Source organism: Vulpes lagopus, chromosome 17 (genome assembly GCF_018345385.1).
Source record: "Vulpes lagopus strain Blue_001 chromosome 17, ASM1834538v1, whole genome shotgun sequence".
Lineage (NCBI taxonomy): Eukaryota > Metazoa > Chordata > Mammalia > Carnivora > Canidae > Vulpes > Vulpes lagopus.
The window spans coordinates 21,118,007-21,139,100 of record NC_054840.1 but is presented as its reverse complement, the minus strand read 5'-3'; the positions used below and the strand labels follow the sequence as shown (position 1 = coordinate 21,139,100).

The window sequence follows — 21,094 nt, the reverse complement described above, 5'->3', positions numbered from 1 at the left end:
TAAGCCAATCCTTGATAAATATTGCAAGCAGGAACCTTCAACTGAATCTCAGCCGGGTATATATATTTTTTTATGGTTTCATCCAAAAAGGTGTTAGTTTTAGTGTTTCAATGCTCTCTCTCTTCCATCTTCCTCAAAATCAGGAATTGTTGTATGACAGTATAGGCCACAAGGAATGAACCCATAACACGGCAGATGGGTAAGTCCATATCTTAATTAAAGGAGAAACAAAAGTCTCTCATGCTGTGAACACTTTCCATCTACTTAGGCTTATGTGATTGAGCTATAGGAGATTCCCCAAGTATTTTTTTCCATGAGCAGTGGAGTCGTTGAGTGGGCCTCAAAACACTACTCTATAAGGAAAAGAAAGGAAACATAAGGAAATGAGATGTAGAAAATTCTCATCTGCTTCAATAACCAGGCAGTGGTCTTTGGCCCAAATCATTTGCAGCAAGGCTTGCATTTTAGAGCAACCTGTTTCCCTGGGCAACTAGAAAAGTATGTTTATACTAAAGGAGATTCTCAGTGTCAGGGATAGATGTATAGGAAGAACAAGAGGTGATGAGCTGTGAATTATTATGTTAGGGTAAACTCCAGAACTTAAAATGAGAGGGAGAATTTTTAAATTAGCTAGTAAGATGAATGGGAAGAAAGGTACCATTGCCAGAATATTCAGGAGCTTGCAAGCTAGTTGCCATCGTTGGAGTTTATATTTTTCAGACGGTTATAAGGGGGAAATGTAATGGAAAGTGGAGTTTGTCTCTAGGTAATTTTGCCACATATTTTGAATTTATCCAAGAGTTTTTCCATGTTGATTGACACACCCAGAGCCTCCAAGTTTCATGCTTCCATTCATTTTGAAAGAAAAAGTAGGTTTGTGTACAAGAGGTTCCACATTGGTCTATCCCTGTATCCATGACACAGTTCTCCCCAAAATAATGGCATTCTGGCTGTACAGACCCTAAGACCCAAGACAATACTATTAGAATATAGTATCTCTGGAAATGAGAACTGTAATGTATCTGAGGATAGAATGAAAATATCTACCAGCTTATTTTTAAGCACAAAGCTGTAATTATCTTGGCATTGCTTACATAGTGTTGTCTTATTCCTTCTTTAAAAAAAAAATGAAGTGTGTGAGTCTCAAAATTGTTTAGGGAGCTATTTGAAGAATCTCAGTGCCTTCAGAGCAGCACTAGGTAAACTCTTGTCACAGAACTTGGCATTGGTCTCCGAATTTTGTTCAAATACTCTCCAAGTATTGTTATTGAGGTATATCGGGAAATTTTGCATAAAGCCGGAAGTTTGTTCTGAGGGAACTAGGATGGTAGAACAGAAGTGGAAGATAAGAGGCAGGAGGGACCTGGCATGTGGTAAGCCTCAAGAGAAGAAAGGCCTGAGTAGACATGTGCTATAATTACTGTATTAGTTAAGCTAACTCACCATACTTAGTGCAATGTAGCTTCTCAGTTGAGAGCAACATGGATATCCAGTGAATGTTCAGGAGTTGAAACAGAGTGCCCCAGTCAATGAGGATCAGTAGTCTGTTTGTCTTTGATGCAAGTAAGACCAGTTGATAAGTGAGCATGTGTGGAGGACTTGGACTGTGACGCTTAGGAAGCTGCAAACCACTATTTGAGGTATGGCTGAAGGTATGGAGGAAAGAAACCTGGAGCCCAGGTGCCTCTGGAAGACAGCCATGTGGAAAAGAATTAAACTTGATATCCATATTTCCAAAGCTAGCAACAAAGCAAGGCAAGTGAGGAGAAGTGGGTGATTCCCATTCAGTATAATGAATTAACATTTTGAGCAGACAGAAGTTCTTGGAAGAGTCTGGCCCAACATCCAATAACCACCACTGGACAAAGTGGGGAAGGGTGGTGATATGTATTCAAGAGTCTCATGGACAATGAGATTGGATTTGGAAAGTACTGTCCTACTCTGATGTTCAGTGACATGGACATCTAAACTGGCCTGGGAATCAGCCTCTTGCATCCAGTTTCTTTTTGACCCCCAGATTGTCATTACTATAACGTGATTATAACTGACATCAATATGATGATTTGTAAAGCACTTTCATTCTTGTTATATCATTTGAACTAGACAGCTGCCCTGCAAAACAGACTATTTTTTCCCCATTTGACATATGAAGACATACAGGATCTGAGTAATTAAGGGACTCCCCACTCTCCAGGGCCACCACCCACCCCTAACATGTCAAAGATCCCAGAAGCATAGCTCCCCTAACAGCAGCACTGCAGTGGCACACCCAGGCCTTTACTCCAGATCCTATTCTCTTTCTTCCCCATCACACTCTTCCCACCATGTTGCTAGAGAGTCATGAACTGGGAGGTAGATCAGTGAACATGCCCTATGCTTTAGCTTTTTCATCTGTACAAGGAACAATGTGTCTGCTTTGAAAAGTGCTTAGGGAGGTCTCAACTGAGAGGTGCTAAATAATTTGTTTTTCTTTGTTGTTATTATTTTCTGTCAAGAAAACAATTTCCAAAGTGTTCCTGTCAATTACAAACTGGGAAATGACTCCAGGTGGGCAGTTGCCTTTGGTACAGATGGAAGGAACCTGAGGCCTTAGGAATCTTATTTTTGGGAAAAAAAAAATTACCTAATTAATTAAAAACCCCCAAAACCACAATGGAAGAAAAATTAGAAAATGAATGGCTTAGAGAAAAGGTTATATTGATTTGGGAAAAAATGGATTTCTTGGTTTTGTTTCTCTCCAGCTCTTTGTTTAAGATATCTGTGGGTCGTGGGAATAGAATGTTTTCTAGTTAATGAGACATATTAGATATATTTCCTTTTGTGGTAATGATTTCTGGTAAGATGTTTGCTTGGGGCAATATATGTTTACAGCACTAAATAAATAATCCTAAGCATTTATGTGTTCCATCTTAGCACACGTTAATTTTTAATTAATTTGGCTATATAGTGTGTTTTTAAGTATTGATTCGAGAACCTAGACTTATAGTGTCATAAAGAAGAATTTAATCTTAGAAACTATCCAGAACAATGTTCCGTTTTCCAGAAAACTGAAGTCCAAATGACTCATTCAAGGTCATACAGTTGGAAGTTTTTAAAATTCAAGGGTCAGAAGTTCCTTTCTGAATAAAGAATAAAAATTAGTCTCTGCTGGTGAGAAGAGGGATGGCAGGGCTATTCACAAAGGTGAGGAAGTGGGTTAGCCTGACATTTTTGTGAACCCATCCCTTATTATTATCCACACCTTATTCAACTTGAGTAAAGAATGCATTGCCCCTAAAAATGATAAAATAAAATCAGTAACTAGCAAGGACCTTTGTGTATATACTGTCCTGAGCTCCTTGATTTTTAGATAAAAAATTACTGAAGAGATTCTCAATATCTTTTTTTTTCCATTTTCATCAAATTGTGTGTTTGTAATATTTCATGTCTGTTTTCCACACTAGAATGAAAGTCTGATTGAAGGCAACAGTTTTGTTTAGTTCACTTTTGTGTTCACATTTTCACTTCTAGAACAAGGACTGGCTTCAATATGTTCCATATTTGTTTAATTAATTAATGGACATATAAATGAAAATTGTGAGTAGACATTGCATATCCCCTGTGGCAGGACATGGCATACAGCAAATTACAGAGGGAAAATACTTCATTCATTTAACATATATTTATTTAGCACATTATGGAATCATAAGGTTAGAGCTGGGGAGAATCAGAGACTATCTAAGGAAAATCCCCTCCATTTTAGAGATGATGAAACAAATGAGTTTTCTAAGTTGCAAATTAGTGATAGAGCCATGGATTATAATTCACTTTCCCCCTTTTTAATCACTTAAAGGTTCTAGAGAATGTGTAGAGTAAGATACAATTGCTATATTCATTGAACTTCAGTGAAAATTAAGTTGATACCCTTGAACTTGGTCTCTTTTGCATGAATTTTCTATGAAAATTAAGGGTTGAAATTGGTCAGTTGATGGGTTACATAGTTGAGATGTTCTAAGCTGTTAGATTACACTTTCCCCATTTCTCTCATTTCCTACTGTGGAGTTTATAGTCTTTGGTTCCCAGGCCAATCTCTTAACTCCTCAATTTTCTGCTATTCTGATCTAATCAGGTCAGATGAGCAGGGCATCACATTGAAAGAAACATCCTTACCCCATGTTTATGTGTGTTTTCCATAGCAACAAGCTGTGAAAGGTCATTCGCTTAAACTAAACCCCTTCCAGGCTGTGAACCACCACTCAGAATGGCTGTTTCATATAGTTTTTATATCAACGGCAGACACCCACTTATTCAATTACATTGAAATCATCATTCCCTTCATCAGAGAATACAATGTAGAAAATAGATTCCTACTTCATAATGAAACTTTTTTTTCTTTTTCTTTCTTTCTTTTTTTTTTTTTTACCTAATAACTGACAGCCATCCTGGCATTCTGGGAGAAAATGAGCTGGCAGAGCACACGTTGTATGCCCCCCCCCAAAAAAAAAGATTCCAATTCATAAGTTGTTATGGTTGTGTGCTGAACTATGTGGCTAGAGTTGAGATCTGAACCAGCAAGTGCTAATTATGCATTTTTCTGATTTTAAACACACAAATATAGATAACTGTGAACTCTACTCCCTCTACCCTCCAAACATCCTTCTTCCCCCTCACCTGCTCTCTCCCCACAACTTTCTCTAAAACGCACAGATAATCATCTCCTTCCAGACTTTGAAGTGACATTAGATTTGTCAGAAGGGCTAATTAATTGACTGTCAGCAAAGCCATTGTTTGAACATCTGTGGAGTTCTATTTGGTAGATACCTATTGTACTTTTAATTGAATATGTTCACTCATCTACAAATATTTATTGAGTTCCTACTATACACTATACACTATACAATCATTGTAGTGTACACAACGGGAAATAAGAGAATGGAATGTAATGGCGAAGAAGATAAAGCATGGTTAAGTCCTGTAACATCAATGGCTTTGATGGTGAACTGATTTTATGACTGGCAATGGAAAATACATTGTTTTTCATCCAGGTTCAGGGACTTTTCCCACTATTACCAGCTGACTTGGCCAGATTAAATGTCACAGAAATTCACATGAAGAGACACCTATTGCTAGGGAGTAGACTGATTGGTAACATACTGTCTGTGATCGGGATTCTCAACAAAGACAGTTGAATCCTTTTAAAGAAAAACAAGCAGAAAATAACCAAGACCAATAAACTGGGAAGACCCAGACACAGGTCCAGTTCTCTTCCTAACTGACTCCAATGTCAGTCATGTTGTATTGAATCCTCCCAAATTTGTTACAGCACTACACAGCTCCGAGTTCAGACCTCGGTTGGTTCTCTGGCCATCAAACGTTGAATCTCTCCAAATCCTGGACTCAACTCCACTTCTACCCATAAGTGAGATCATGTGTTCACTTCAATGAGAAAACAAAAATGTGCAGAAGTGACTTGTTCAAGGAGGCTAAAAGGATGCAATAGGCCAGAAGTACTAGAAAACAATTAATTAACCTCCACTACCTCTCTTTCTCTCCTACTTAGCTTTAGGATCATGGCATAGTTAGAGAGGTGCTTAGAAATTATCTAGCTTCAGAACTTCCCATTCTGTGGTAATTGGAGACACCTTAATAATTTTTACCATATTCATGAACTATCTGGGCTATGATTTGCCTAGTATTTTTATTTAAATCAATGAACTTTTTAGCCTACTTTATCTTCATCTATATCAATAATATCCATATTTTGATATTATGGGTGGAAATAGGTGCTCCTATTTCCCCCTAAAAGACATTAAATTAAATTCCATATTTAAATTTTAAAATGTTCATCCATGAATCCTGTAACGTTCAAAGTATGGAGAAATGTGGATATAATTTAACAAGAAGACCATGATGGAACACCATGATGACATAATTGCCTCAAGGTCACCCATTGACTTGACTTTTACAAAATAAACATTTTTTTTTCCACCCAGAGTAATTATGTTAGCATGAGAGGCAGAGAAGTGGTGTAAAGAGCCAGAAATCAAGCATTCAGAGGCCAGAGTCTGGGCCTGACACTATCCTGAAGAGTTGTTGTGACCTCTCCATCAGCCCTTTTTCCAGGGGGCTCATCTTTTGTGTTAGGAGATTAAACTAAACGATTTGTAGGGATCTTTTAGCCCCTTAATTTATTTGGCCTCAAATACTTTTCATCTGTTGTCCTCCACATACCATTAAGACATAGGTGGATAGGAAAACAGCTCTTGCTTCAGACTTCCACAGAAGAATTGGAAAATAAGCTCAAGAATTATATTCCCCAGACCATTTTATACTCTGCTCCGTACTGTTCCTCATTTCTTAAGGCTTATGAGAAGGTTCACTGAATTTAAAGTAGCTTTAACTGTCAGTTAATAAAAATAAAATAGTATTATAGGATATAAGGAATTCTTTTTCCTGTGGTGGATACTCTCAGAGCATCACTGTTTAAGGATTTTCCTGGGTCAGTAATGTTGTTCACTAATGGTGCTTGGCATACATAAGTGAAATTAATATTAGTAACCATTAATGTAACAGTGATCTTCAGTGTAGATAATATAGCACTGTCATAAAAATGAAGAATTCATCTTTTGTTACATGGCATCGGGAAACAAGCACTGGACTTCGAGTCAGGAAGTCCAAGTATAAGTTCTGTGTCATCTCTGTATGACATTGTGGACATTTGACATTTGCAATGTGCTCTAGAACATTTTGGTAAACATTATTTAAAAACCTTATTTTGGCACTTTTGAGGTTAGAGTTACCATTTTGCCAAAGAAACCAGCTTATCCAAGGACAGGTTAAGGGATGGAATCAAATTCTTTATTTAGGTTTTCTCTTTTAAACTCTGTATATTTTCAGCAATTTTATTTGACCTCTTAACCTTTTAGAGTTTCACTTATTTCACCGATTAAAGAAGATCATTATTCCTATTTTATAAGCAGATTGTAAGGATCAAATAAAATCAATAGATGTGAAATGCATCCTAAATCAGAACAGATCAAAAATTTAAGAGCTGTTACTATTGCTTCCCAGTGCAGCATCTGGCTTGATTTATGCCATTTACAAGTAGTGTATATAATAATCAACCTCTCTGAATTTTTAATGTTAGTGTTTGTCTCTCTTTGAATTAGCACATTGTGTGTTCTTATGGTATTCTCTTGTTAATGGAATATCATTAGAGGATACAGAAAATGTTTTTCAGTTGTGTGTGAGAAACCAACACACAAAGACATACCACAGTGTCCTCATTTGCTGAGCAAACTACTCTTGCTTTTTAATGTGGAATGCAGAAGAACTAATTGAAAAGAGACAAAAATGAATTTTGACTCAGATTGTGCAGGATGAATCATAACCCACTTTCTCATCTGAGATGTGAAGAAAAAAAATTAAAGAAAACTAACCACCACACAGCTTTACTGTCAGTGTCAGCATAATCAATAGAGTGTTTTTAGCAGAACAAAGAGTGCATTACTACCAGGCTGAGAATTTCAGGTAGTAGAAAACCAAGTTAATTTTCCTTTGTCTATAGTCTGCTTGAATTTGCCTTTCTTTCTCTGACTTGGTTAAAATATCATAATCAAGAGAGTTTGGGACCTATCAGCAAATTTTGCCCAAACCATTCAGAAATGCAGTGATCTCTATTGAACAGTTAGAGGCCAATCAAAAACTAGACAAGCTTGAACAACATTCTATCCTAGTGTCCTTTTGTCAGGCAGTAGGGAACAGGGAGACAGCAAGGCAACAGAAACTTGGCCACAGTGGAATTTCTGCTTCCCTGAATTTAACTTACTTGAATTGTTGATGTGAATGATTAAAGAAAAATGAAGATTTTGTCCTGCTGGAGTCTAGGATCCAAATATATAATTTACTTGGCTTGCAAATGTAGCTTTTTAAAATTTTTTAAAGGGTTTGGTACAGAGAGGCACTATAGACTATCCTAGGACATGGTCTTCAATTCCTAAGTCAGAATTAATTTCTTTCTAATTTTTATTAATATTATATTTTATTGAGAACTTCTGTGGCCTTTATTTCTCATGTGTGTATATATATATATGTAATACACATATATATAATGCATATGTTTATGTCTGTGTCTCCTACTTTAAGATCACTGAGAGGAGAGAACATACCTTATCTTGCCTCACCCTGAGATGCAAAATGAAGAGGTAGAGCTAAATGAATCCTTAAATCTCTCAATGCCACTCCATCAAGACTTTTACTTGCAATAGAGATTCTCTAGTCTGGCTTGATCCCTGATATTCCCACTAATGCTTCTGCTGAAAGCAAGATTACCAGATTTTGACCACTTGCTACATATTACAAGTTTTGCATGCATTTGTTGACTATAGTCAGTGTTTGTGGACTCTAACCCTATGATGGGGATACTGTTCTTTCACAGATGAGGAAGTTGAAGCAGAGACAAGTTAAATAATTGCCCCAGAGTGTAGTAACTATTGGAGTTGCAGTTTGAGCCTAGAGCCCAGTTCTGGACCCCCAGATAAACTGTACCTGTGACTACAGTTTGCAGAAGGTCTGGTAGAAGTTGGGGCCCTCAGAGTCTGTGCTCATCATGTGGATTTTCTGACAAATTCCATTTTATTTGTCCTTCTGCATCGCTCAGGGGATTTTTCGGTGTGATATAATTTCCTCTGATTGAAAAGTCTTACCACTAATCAGACAGGGGGTAGAAATCCAGGTGCACTACCACTCAGTTTGTGCTACACCAGATGTCTTCAGGGACACTGTCTTGGTTCTCCCATAGAGTAATAGTGCCCAGCTGTGCTACATAGTCCAGATGATTTAAGACAAGTGCTGAATATTATGCTGTTTATGATAGCGGCACTTAAATCTACATCTCTATTCCTCTTTTCTCTCTCAAACTGGAAATCTGGTTCTTGGGATTTTAGCAATATCTACATCCACAAACTCCCTTCTCCCAATACTTCATCCCAATCCAGGGCTGCCTTCATTCACACGTGGAAAAAAGTTACTTAATATTTTTATCAATCCACCATCCTGGCATCTTCTAGTCTAGTGAGTGTTAGAGAAAAGCCAAGTCCAGTCTCACTGCCAAAGTGGAAATGAGAGAGAGCAAGGAGAAGGGAACTCATCTTGAAAATAAGGTCACCCTATTGATATATCATCAGTCAGAAGAGTTCAATGCAATAGCTAGCAATTGGCTCGCTCAGTCGGAAGTTGATGCTATTTTAGGCCATCAGCAGGAGTGTCAATGTATCTGTGAATTTTGGCATTTTATTTCATTAAGGTGGTTCAGGAAGCCAGACGCTGATTAACTGATTTCTTCAACTTAGTTCCCACTCCTAATTTCGGATGTGTGGTGTCTTCAGGCAGCTGTTGTGACACCCTGATTCTAAAGAAAACTTTCTGTGCTTCTAAAGCAACCTTGGGAACAATCTACCCCACATCCTGCTATCCTGGAATCTCCATGCTCTACATCTCTGGTCACAGGTGGAGTGGAGATACTGTTGCTTCTAGTTCTTCTCTGGCAGATCAAGGAAATACAGCTCAGATGTGTGCATCCAGCTGCCATCCAAAATTTGTACTAGCAACATTCTCATGGACACATTAAGCTCAAGGTGGATTTTCATTCGGAGATCACGTAAGAAGATTTCTATGGAAGCAATGCTTTCAGCATTGCAGTTACTTTCGAAGTCAAAAGATTCCCTAGACAGGCCACGAGATTTGTTTAGGTAAGAATAGGAAAATTCTAAACTTTTTGTTGTTGCTGAGGGTCTGGGATTTGAGTTCATTTATGAACATGCTTTAAATGAGGATGAGGATTTCCAGATAGGAAATGTAGGATATTTGTTCCTTCATTCCTTCATAGTTATTGAAGGCCTGCTATGTGCCAGGAACTGTGCTAGGCATTTCCAATCAACATTAGTCTACAAAATGGAGACATATGTATTTACAAAACAACTCAGTGACAGTATGATAAGTGTGTTACAGGAGTTAGGTGAAAATTGCTACAAAAGGAAAAAGGTTAGAATGGCTTACTGTGATTGGAAAAGAGGGAATGGTTTTGCAACAGGTCTAACAGACTGAATGTGAATGGAATTTTCCAGGCAAACTATGAACTTAAGGACATTTCAGACAAACAATTCAATGGGTACAGAAAGATTGGAAAATTGCACAAAGTAAAACATGACAAGAGAATAGGAAATTGGAGGTAAAATGAGACCAAAGAATGACCAGTGGTCACATCAAAATGGCTTTTTCTTTCCTACTAGAGAGTGTAGAGTCTGTCGTGAAGGCCCTGAGAATCTATGAAGGATCTGAACAAGAGGATGACATGACTTGATAGACATTGATTAAAGATCACTCTGGTACCTCCAGGGGGATGGGTGTTGAACAGGAGAGGGTTCAGTGACTGGAAGTCAGCCTGGATGTCATTTACATTAGTCTATGGGGAACTATAGGAGCCTAAATCAAGACGTTCATGTGGTGACAATTCAGGAGAGAGAGAGAGGGAGAAATTGAGGCTCATCCTTGGACTTCTGTCTTGGTTTGGTGATGACATCATTATAAAGTGAAGTGAGAAAATATAAGTTCAGTAGTGACGTGCTGTTGATTCTTAGAGGTCATACTTATTGGAAAACAATTGAGTTCCATTTATCAATGCTCATTGAGCACCTCTTATGTGCTCACACTGCTGAAGGCATTGGCACAACATGAGTGATTAAATTAAACAAAAGAGCCAGTGTTGTGGAGCTTTCATTCCAGCAAGGAGAGATAACACATAAATAAGTCAAATCTATGGCATGTCAGCTGGTGGTATATCCTACAGAGAAAATTAAGCAGGAGAAGGGGGATAGTAAGTGCTACAATGGTGGTGCAGATGGAAACACAGTAAATAATGTGACAAATATAATCATGAAGTTCCTATTGTTGGTGAAATCTGGACTGCCTAATTTTGTTTGCTTTCCATTTGTGTTTGTTTTATAAATTATTATTTCTCCTAAACAGCAAATAGTAACATAAACATTTACAAACACATAGATGTATACACAATGCTTTATGTTGCCAACATATCACATGGCGGAAAAACAAAAGAAAACAGCAGTTAAAAAAAAAAATAAATATCCAAAAAAAATATTTTAAGGGGGGAGAAAGATGGAGGTTCTTTCAGATGCTCATCCTTGTCATTGAGATCACTGGATAGTATGAATTACAAAGTCACAGACAGGAGAGAGAAAGAGAATCCGTATTTGAGCCAGCTTAATAATTCTGATATTCTTGATGTAGGGGAACCTCGGATTTAACCTAAATCCCTTATTTTAGACAGAGAAACCTTGGCTCCAGTTAGGAAGCAGCTTATTGAAGGACTCCCAGGCAGGTCTAGAAGTGAGGTTCCCTGCTAGCTCATCTAGGGATCCTACCATTACCCACCATAGCAGAGAAACCTAAACTTGAGTCTGGGATCTGGCTTCCTGGGTTTGAACTTCTACTTTACCACAGTGACCTTGAGCAAGCTTCACCTCTCTTTGCACCAACTTCTTCATTTGCAAAATACGGGTGATTACAATAGTATTTATGGTAGTGTTTTTGAGGTTTAAATAAGTTAATGGTAATACATGTACATTACTTTCCACAGTGCCTGTCATACTGTTAGTGTTCTGAAAATGTTCCCTACATTACTGTAATACTGAAGGCATTTGAACAGCAAGATGTAGATTGTTTGGGCTTTGTGTGTTTGAGCACAAACTTGAAACCAATCTCTGATGAAGGCTACACATGTAAAAAGACCTTCTGGAATTTCTAATTAAGATGTTAAAATATTAACTAGTTTTTGGGGGTCATTGAGTAAGTACAAAACATATTAAAATATCTGATATTTGTTTCATTCATTGACGTTCTAGACATTCCATCTTAGAGCTGAGTTATACGAGATTCTAAACCAGAAGTAGAGCTCTAGCCTTTAAAGACAGGGACATGTCTTACTCACTTATGTATATCTAGCACAGATTGGCCATATCATGGTTGACAGCACCCCTTTACTGAGTACTGACTATGTTCCAAGCACCACACTGAATGCTTTACATAGCTGGTCATATGTAATCCTCACTGCAGGGAAGCATTTGTATCAGGATTTTACATATGAGAACATTTAGACTGAAGGCAGTTCGGTACCTTGTCTAAGGTCACCCAGATAAGATAGTAAGAGGCACAACCTAGATTTTCATCAGCCAATCTCTGTTTCTGTTTGCTCAGCATATCTGCCTTCAATGGTAAACTTTTTTCACTTAGCTACTTATATTCTGCAATTAATATGAGCTTTACACTACCATCCTTTCTATGCCATTCCTACTGTTCGTTCACAGAATTATCAAATCATAGATGACTTTTTGCTGAAAAGACCTGGAGGCAGTTTCCTGGTTCTCAACTCAAAGACTTAGAATCACCTGAGGGAACTTTATCACTGTACCAACCCACCTACCTTGTATATACACTGTGGTTCTCATATAACCCTGGGTAGGCCCACCTCTACTGAGGAAATGCTATCAGTCTGAGAAAATTCAGCTGATGGAGTGTTCCATATTCCCCAGGTGTGGTGGAAAGGGGAAACAAAATTTTGAGAATTAGTGGTCAGTTTTCATATAATGAACATTGAGAAACATGGGGATTCCTGGGTGGCTCAGAGGTTTAGCACCTGCCCTCGGCCCAAGACGTGATCCTGGAGTCCCGGGATCAAGTCCCACATTGGGCTCCCTGCATGGAGCCTGCTTCTCCCTCTGCCTGTGTCTCTGCCTCTCTCTCTCTCTCTCTCTTTCTCATGAATAAATAAACCTTAAAAAAAAAAAAAGAAAAAAGAAAATTGAGAGCCAGAGAGTGACAGTAACATCATCAAGATCACAGCTAATTCATTACATTATCTACATATAGAACCTGGGTCCTTCTGACATTCAGCATTGGACAGTTTTCTTGGTTGGTCCTCAAAACTGCCTTTGTGGAATGTGCTGTGTTCTCCTTGATGGTTCTAGAGGAATAGATGGCCAAAAGAAGAGTGTGAAAATTTGTCTGGGAATCCCATAACAAATCAGTTGATCAAGAACGGATAAATAAGTTGATTATGCTATTCTACACCTAGTCACTTGGTTCTAGTTAAGTAACAGCTCATCAATATGGAATGCACACTTTCGTAATAGTAGGTTTGTGGGTTGCATAGCTTTTTTGTGTCTGTTTTCAATTTCTGTTCCTTTGATAACTAAACAAATAGCAGACATGGTGAAACTCAGCAGGAGAATTATCTCCTATGATTTTTTGTGATCTCTTTTCTCTAGTGAGTCAGTGTGTCTAGTAATGACTTGGTAGATTATAAAGTTATTTGCTTTGTTTGTTAAATAAATACTTGTTGAAAGCCTAATATGTCTGTCAGTGACCTAGGTGGAATGAATCAAGAGTTGCTATAAATCCTTTCTTGGGGACAAAAAAAAAAAAAAAAGATGTTATAATTAAGAAGTCTCTGTTCCCAAGAAATACACAGACTACTATAGACTAAAAGATCAAAAATATATACTGATCCTTTTACCATGTGATAGATGTTGAAAAGGAGCTCTGTACAGAATAGCCAGGAGGTAGAATGTCTGGTGGCCCTGGAGAGAGTGCCTCCAGGTGACATCTGAGCCAAGTCTTCAAGGGGGAACAGAATTGTTCCAAGTAGAGAAAGAAGGAAAGGATGTTACACAGAGAAGAAACTGCATGTGCCAAAGAATAGAAGGAGGAAAGCATGAGGTCCTGGGAAACAGTAAGACATTGCAGACTTGATAGCGGAAGTTGTCTGGGACTAAAGCAAAGTCGAAGTAAAAGTGGGAGGACATGGAAGATAAGAGGGCTCAGGGTCGAGAGATAAAAGAGCTGATGTGATATGCCATAAAAAAGGATCTTTTGGATCTTTCTCTGTGCAAAATGGGAAATCACCGACTACTGATAAATAGAAGGTAACATCAGATTAGTGATTTTTGTTTTCAAATGAGGGGATAGCTACTTGTATTGCCATGTAACAGTATTAATGGTCTGCATAATGTTAGAAAACCAGTTCACAGAGGTAACAGGGGCTGGACATTTCATGAGAACGGATTTAAGGCATTTGTGGGGTGAGGGAAAAAAAGCACTGCTATCTTTTTTCTCATAGTTCAAAACAGGAAGTGCCTAGGTATGCAGAAATGCAAGTCAAGTCAACTATGTTTTTAGTAAGTTTTGCATGTATGTTGACTCTCCCACATCAGCAATAATCCTGCTGAATATTACTATCTGAATAATCCACCAAATTCAGCTCTAGGGGGAATCATCAGATTTTCAAAGTGCATACTGTGAACAGATTTAAAGGTTATTTTGTATTTTCAAAAAAAATATTAGGCAGATCCTCAGAAATCATCCTGTGTGTATATATGTACATGTGTGCATATGTGTTCCTTGTGCTGGTCCCACCCTCAAGCAGAAAACATTTCAAGCTCTCCTTGCCTACTTAATAATTCACCTGTGCTTAGGGTGATAAATACCTTGAAGTCATCTCCTAATTCTGTCATTCTTTGATGAAGAAAATGATATCCAGAGAGAAACAGCAGTCTAAGCCATAGCTACCAAGTGACAGTGCCCAAGCTAAATCCTGTGTTTCCATTATCTCTGGAAATCTCTTTTCTTTTTTGTATCACATATTTGCACACTGTTGGGTAGTCATGAATTGAGTGAATATCCCAAAGTAACAGGTATCTTAGTGTACTCAATTAAAAATGTAGAGACAAAAAGAAAGGACTATTTGGGACATTTCATAAGGAAGTATGATTGGATCTAATATGGGTAACCTTAGCTCAAGTCATCTTTCAAAAGGGATAGCTGATAGGGCAGGGGTGTGCCAAGCATGAGAATACATTAAGCCTCCCCCCCACCTTTATTTTCACGCTCACATTGGTTTAACATCATAGGAGAGGGTAATCTATTGTCTCTAAAGGATTAGATAACATTAGTCAATATTAGTTTGTGATGCCTGTATTAGTTTTCTATCGCTACTGTAACAATTACCAAAAACTTCCAACACATATTTATTATCTTACAGTTCTGTAGGTCAGAAGTCCAACATGGGACTCAATGGGCTAAAATCATAGTAGTAGCAGAGATGCCCTCCTCTCTGGAGCTTCCAGGAGAGAATCCATTTCCTTTGCTTTTCCAGCTTCTAGAAACTCTCCACATTTCTTAGCTTATGGTCCCCCCTTTCCATTTCTAAAGCCTGCAACATCGCATCACAGACCATTTTTCCATAGTCAGGTCTCTCTCTGACCACAGCTGGAATAAGTTCCCAGATTTTAATGACCTAAGTGATTCGATTGAACTCGCCTGTATAATCTCACTGTTCCTAACTTAAGATCTGTAACTTAAACACATCTGCAAAATCCTTTTTGTCATACATGGTAACATATTCATGGTTTCTAGGGATTAGTATATGGTTGTCTTTGGGAAATCATTATCCACCCACCACGATGCCCTTCTGGTGAATTTCCAATGGTTTTCTAAGGATAACAATGCCAGACCTGTTTTAGGGGCTATGCATGGAGGTGCCCCCCAAAAGCCTCCTTCTTAAGGGGCTCAACTCTTCCTATATATTCTAATCTTGAAGTAAAGGAAAATTTGATATTTGCTTATAAATTTATGCTTTATAACCATATGAAGATTTTAGAATACAATATGTTTGCTGATTCCCTAGTCCTTTGATTGGAACATTTAAGTTTATAAGCATTTAAAGGCCCAACTGTAGTTTCTCCCAACAAATTCCATTTTGGTCCAACCCTTCTCTTAATGTATCTAGGCTCTTCCTCTCCTTCATTCCTCCCTTCCTCCTCCCCTCATCTCCCTTTCTGTCCTTCATTTCATTTACAGAGAAGTACTGGAAGAAAGGAAGCAGAGGAGTAAGGAAAGAAAGATGTGGGAAAATAACTGTGTTAAAGAGTATGTAGGTAAAGAAAAGAGGAGAAGAGTTTTTCTATCCAAGAGTATGTAGGTAAAGAGAAGATGAGAAGAGGTTTTCTATACAAGGTTTCCACACCAATCTTAGGTAGTCTTATGAGACAGTTTTATTTTCTGAAATAGTTAAGATAGGAACTCAATAATTGAGGAGTAGTAGCAGTAGCTCCATGAAAGACTAAAGGAAATTAAGGAATTTGGGGCTGATACCATGGAAAAGGATACGTTCGTCAAAGCATCTCATTCTTTCTGAATTAGAAAAAAAAAGCAAAATAACAAAAAAACATGGCTGCCAAGTGGAAAAATTTACTTCTAAGGATGAGAATCAGGTGAGATAGAACTCAGATTCAAATGAAGTTATTCCAAGATCTGGATAGTAGGAGAAATAAGAGAATGTGTTTTAATAGCCCTAAAGATACATATGCATTTACATTCCAAAATTCCCTCTTCCAGGAACTACTCCACACTCTAAATTGCCGTACTAATGATAATTGATTATGATAATTAGATTAACCAGTATTGATCATAAAAGAATATCCTACTGAAATGAGAAAAGATAAACATTCTTAAGTATTTGGTTCAAATTTCTTCTTTAGAAAATGAAGGTGAAAATATATCTCCTACAGTGCTGTGATACAGACCTAGCTAAAATAATATTAGTGAAAATGTTCTTTAAACTACTGGAATTGTAAAAATTCCTCTTCCTGCTCCTCTATTATTTTACCTTAGAGATAGTTTATATAAGTAAAGGGAGTCTTCCTATTTTCTGTGATGTGGTTGGTTATGTCTACTGTAAAGAATTCTCAACTATCTCAGAAATTTTGTTTTCCTTCACCAAAAAGTGTGTTTGTGTGTGTACATGCTAATAGGCTTCAATTACAAAAACATCTGTAGAAAAACCAATTATGTAATTCTTCTGAAAATAATTTACTGTTTGCATGTTGCCCTGTAAGTCTGTACTCACAGGACATGTCCCCACAAATCTGTACTAAAGTCAGTTTTTAAAAATTAGGCTTCCCTGTGGTATTCTCTCCCTTTATTTGCAATTTGTGCCCTTCAATACATTTTTATAGATTTTCATCTAAGTCATATGCTTTCTCTCAATAATATTATTTGAAGATTAATCAATTTTTGTTGCTGTTACGCAACCATTCTGTTTGTGTTTTTTTTTTTTAAGATTTATTTATTTATTCATGAGAGACACAGACACAGGCAGAGAGAGAAGCAGGCTCCATGCAGGGTGCCCGACATGGGACTCGATCCTGGGACTCGATCCTGGGACTCGATCCTGGAACTCGATCCTGGAACTCCAGGATCACACCCTGAGCTGAAGGCAGGCATTAAACCACTGAACCACCCAGGGATCCCCTCTGTTTCCATTTCTAAGTGGCTATTGCTTCTATAAAAGGAAGCACTTGACTTATGCTTACTTATCTAAACACCTTATTTATGTTATTTGTTCTATAACAAACACTTTTGTGGCAGTCACTTGGATTCTTTTCAAGCATACAGTGTTATTTACCAATTTTATCTTTTCATTCTCAATGTTTACATTGCTTATATCATCCTCTTATCTTACAGTTTAATTACAAAAGATTGAAACAATTTTAATGATAATGATAATAATGGACATTGCTACTTGTTACTTATTTTAATAGCAATGCCTTTAGCATTTCATCTTTTTATGTAAAAATGTTAGTTTTAGTCAAATGCTTCTTTTCTTATAGGAAATTTCATTCTATTTCTCCCTTACATAGATTTCATAAATTGGAAACGGCCATTAAAGTTTATTAGATTCTTAGATTTATTCAATCTTACTTACATTTGTTCTCCTTTTTCCTTTTCTTTCTTTCTTTCTTTCTTTCTTTCTTTCTTTCTTTCTTTCTTTCTTCTTTCTTTCTTTTTTTGTCATTTAAATGAATTATGATAGAATTCCTAATGTAGATACATCCTTACATTGTAATCCTTATTTTATAATATATGCTACTTAATAATCTGGTAACTTCAAGTTGTTAATGTTATTCATTTAAAACTCTTGTAACTATGTCCATAAATTTGAATTGGTCTATCCTTTTCTATTCATATGATATTTTGGTGTGAAGCACAAGATGACCTTCTAAAAATCAGCTTGAAAACTCTCTGTTTATAAGGTCTAGAATAATTTGAATTACTTCGAAATTATGTCTTCTTTAAACATTAGGATAAACTGGAATTTAAAGCCATCTATCTTTTTCATTTGTAAATCTTTAACAAACTTTTTTGAGTTTCCTCAGTGGTTATTTATTGGACTGCTGAAGTTCATGTTTGTTTTTGTTTTACTTCAGTTGAATCCACTTGGTAGTTTGTATTTTGTGAGAAAAATATTCATTCCATCAAGATCTTTGATAGTGTTAGCATGATGTAGGTATATTATTCATAATTTTTAGAATATCTGTCTATGTTTATATCTCTTTTTATTTTGTCTAATTTTCTGGTTTTCACTTTAGCTAAGTCTTTTTAAGAGTTTTCTGGTGTGTCTGTGTTTTGTGCATGTGGAGTTTGCTTGTTTTCTAACTCATTATTTCTAGTGTTTAGCTTTATTAATTTTTACTTCCTACTTTGTTTTAGCTTATTTATTCATTCATTTGTGTAGCATCTTAATCTGAATGTTCATTCATTCTCTATATTTTTGTTTAATAATGAAAGCATCCTTCTGGCTTCATCTGTATCCCATGGATTTTGATACATTTTTTTAATTTACTGTAAATATTTTATAATTCAGCTGTTCTTCCACCTATGACTTATTTAGAAATTTATTTCCAAGTTATTTTATCCTTTTTGCTATTTTTCCAGTTTTATAATTGAAAGAAATTAAGCCTTGAAATTTATTACTGACATATAAATTCCTGACTGAGCATTATACAACTCGCCCTGCTCATTGCTGAATTTGGTATTTTGTCAGCTGGGAACACTAAATACCCCCACTTAACTTGATATTTGCAAAGCTCAGAGTAGCATTGGGGTTCCTGTACACTTTGGCAATTGCCCCATGGCTAATTTGGCCAATTTCCAATTCCTCAGGGAGAGACAAAGAGTTGTCTCATTGCCACCTGCTATTAACTAAATGCTTAGGATTCAGTGTCCTAGGGGTGACTGGGAGACATGGGAATGGATTATTGTGGCAGCCTGTGGAACCTCCTTCCCTGGGGAATTTTGAGAGCAGCAAAGAACCATCTGTCTGGGGTGGTTTTAAGAGCAGCCCTGCCTAAAGGCAGGTGCATGGATTAGATGACCTGTGAAGATTGTTATCCATCCCAGTGACTTCAATGCAAAGGATGCATTTGCTGAGTTTGAAAAGAGTCCAGGAGGAACACTGATAGGTTTGGGGAGCATATGGTCAAGAGCCTGAAGGTTTTCAGCCCTTCTTGAAATTGGAGCTATTCAGTGTCACCCTGTGCCCTGAATTCAAAAATGTCATCTTCTACATGTGAATCTGGCAGTGAGTTATTCCACCCTTGTAAGTTATTCCACCCTTGTATATGCACATGTAGTTCAGATTGGAGTTCTTCAAATGTTTGATCATAAACAGTTATATCTTAACAGATAGCTCAACTGATCTATGCCTAGAAATTTAGATACATCGTTGAATCTGATTCTTTTGGTTAAGCCCTATCATCATGCTGTGGCCTACTGACCTTGACTTTTCTAACCTTGTTCCTCAGAGGTGATTCCGTGCAATTAATGTCCTGATTAATCCCTCAGTAGAGCTATCCTAAGCATCTCAACAATAAATTTATTATAGGTGCAAAAGACAAAATGCTTTAATAAATTAACCAAACTAGATTACCTTCATTGTGATCATTTCCACCATGTGTAATATACTAATCTACTTTAAAGTCAGAGAGAAAGAAATTCCCCGAAATATTTTCAGAATGATATGGCAGACATAAGGATTAGAATTACAAACCAACAGTTGGACAGTTTTCTGCACAGGTGACAAATTGGCCAGATACCAAAGGTAGACGTGGGATAGGCCAACTGATTTCATTTAATTATCCCAGGAGAGTTAGAGGAATTACAATTTAGGATAGCCCTGCATGGGAAAGGTTGTTTGAAAAAACAGGGGGAAGAATGGACTAATTAGGATAGGTAGACAGGGCCAGCCACAAACCTTTCCTGAAAGTTTAAGCTATTTTATTTATTTTTTAAGGTTTTTTGTTTGTTTGTTTGTTTGTTTGTTTTTTATGTTTAGGTAATCTTTACACCCAACACAGGGCTCACACTAACAACCCCGAGATCAAGAGCCACAAGTACCACTGAAAGTAAGCCAGGCACCCTGAAAATTTAAACTATTTTAAAAATAAGGGTAATGAATTATCAAAGGAATTGCACTTTCAGAGGGGGGGAAAAGCCCCTTAATTTTCACTATCTACCCAATCCAGAAGGATTAAAAATTTCATGTTTAATAACGGACATGTCACAAACTAAAAAAAAAAAAAAAAACTACGGTGAGGGGTGGCTATCTGGCCCAATCAATAGACCATGCAACTCTTGTTCTTGGGGTTGTAAGTTTAAGCCCCATGCTGGGCATACAGCTTAACTTCAAAAAAAATTTTTTTTTAATTTAAAAACTAAGGTGAAATGTAAATACTGGTTTAATATTGTGAAGCGATTTTCTTTATGCCTTATATGTAAAAACAATAGGAACATTATAAAATAAATTATCAATAGATTTGACAACAGAATTTAAAAGTATATAAAGTCAGATAAAATTAAGAAGCAGGGCAGCCCCCGTGACTCAGCGATTTAGCGCTGTCTTCAGCCTAGGGGCTGATCCTGGGGACCAGGGATCGAGTCCCATGTCCATCTGGCTCCCTGCCTGGAGCCTGCTTCTCCCTCTGCCTGTGTCTCTGCTTCTCTCTCATGAATAAATAAATAAAATCTTTAAAAAAATAAGAAGCAAATAAATGGGAATTATATTTGCAATAAATATGATAAATAAATGATATGAAAATGTTCATGCAGTTGCAGAAATCTCAGTAGGGAAAGACAAAAAATGGATATAATTCTTAAGGAGTAAACACAGTAGATAATTAACTTAAAGAAATGTCATTGTCACTGG

General features: G+C 37.0%; 1 protein-coding gene and 1 long non-coding RNA gene across 25 annotated transcripts in view; one reads left to right on the top strand and one right to left on the bottom strand.

The window, feature by feature from the left end:
* The window catches only part of LOC121477522, a 32,575-nt gene extending 13,948 nt beyond the window's left edge, over window positions 1–18,627 (bottom strand). The window contains exons 1-2 of one of the 2 annotated variants that reach the window (XR_005984272.1): window positions 17,816–17,838; window positions 12,907–13,015 (exon numbers count right to left, since the gene is read on the bottom strand). This is a non-coding gene — a long non-coding RNA (uncharacterized LOC121477522). Of the gene's footprint in view, window positions 1–12,906; window positions 13,016–17,815 lie in introns of both variants that reach the window. The other variant, XR_005984273.1, reaches the window with a different exon arrangement.
* LOC121477519 (LIM domain containing preferred translocation partner in lipoma) overlaps window positions 1–21,094 on the top strand; it is a 667,092-nt gene that overhangs the window by 502,919 nt on the left and 143,079 nt on the right. The gene's annotated exons all lie outside the window — the stretch shown is intronic.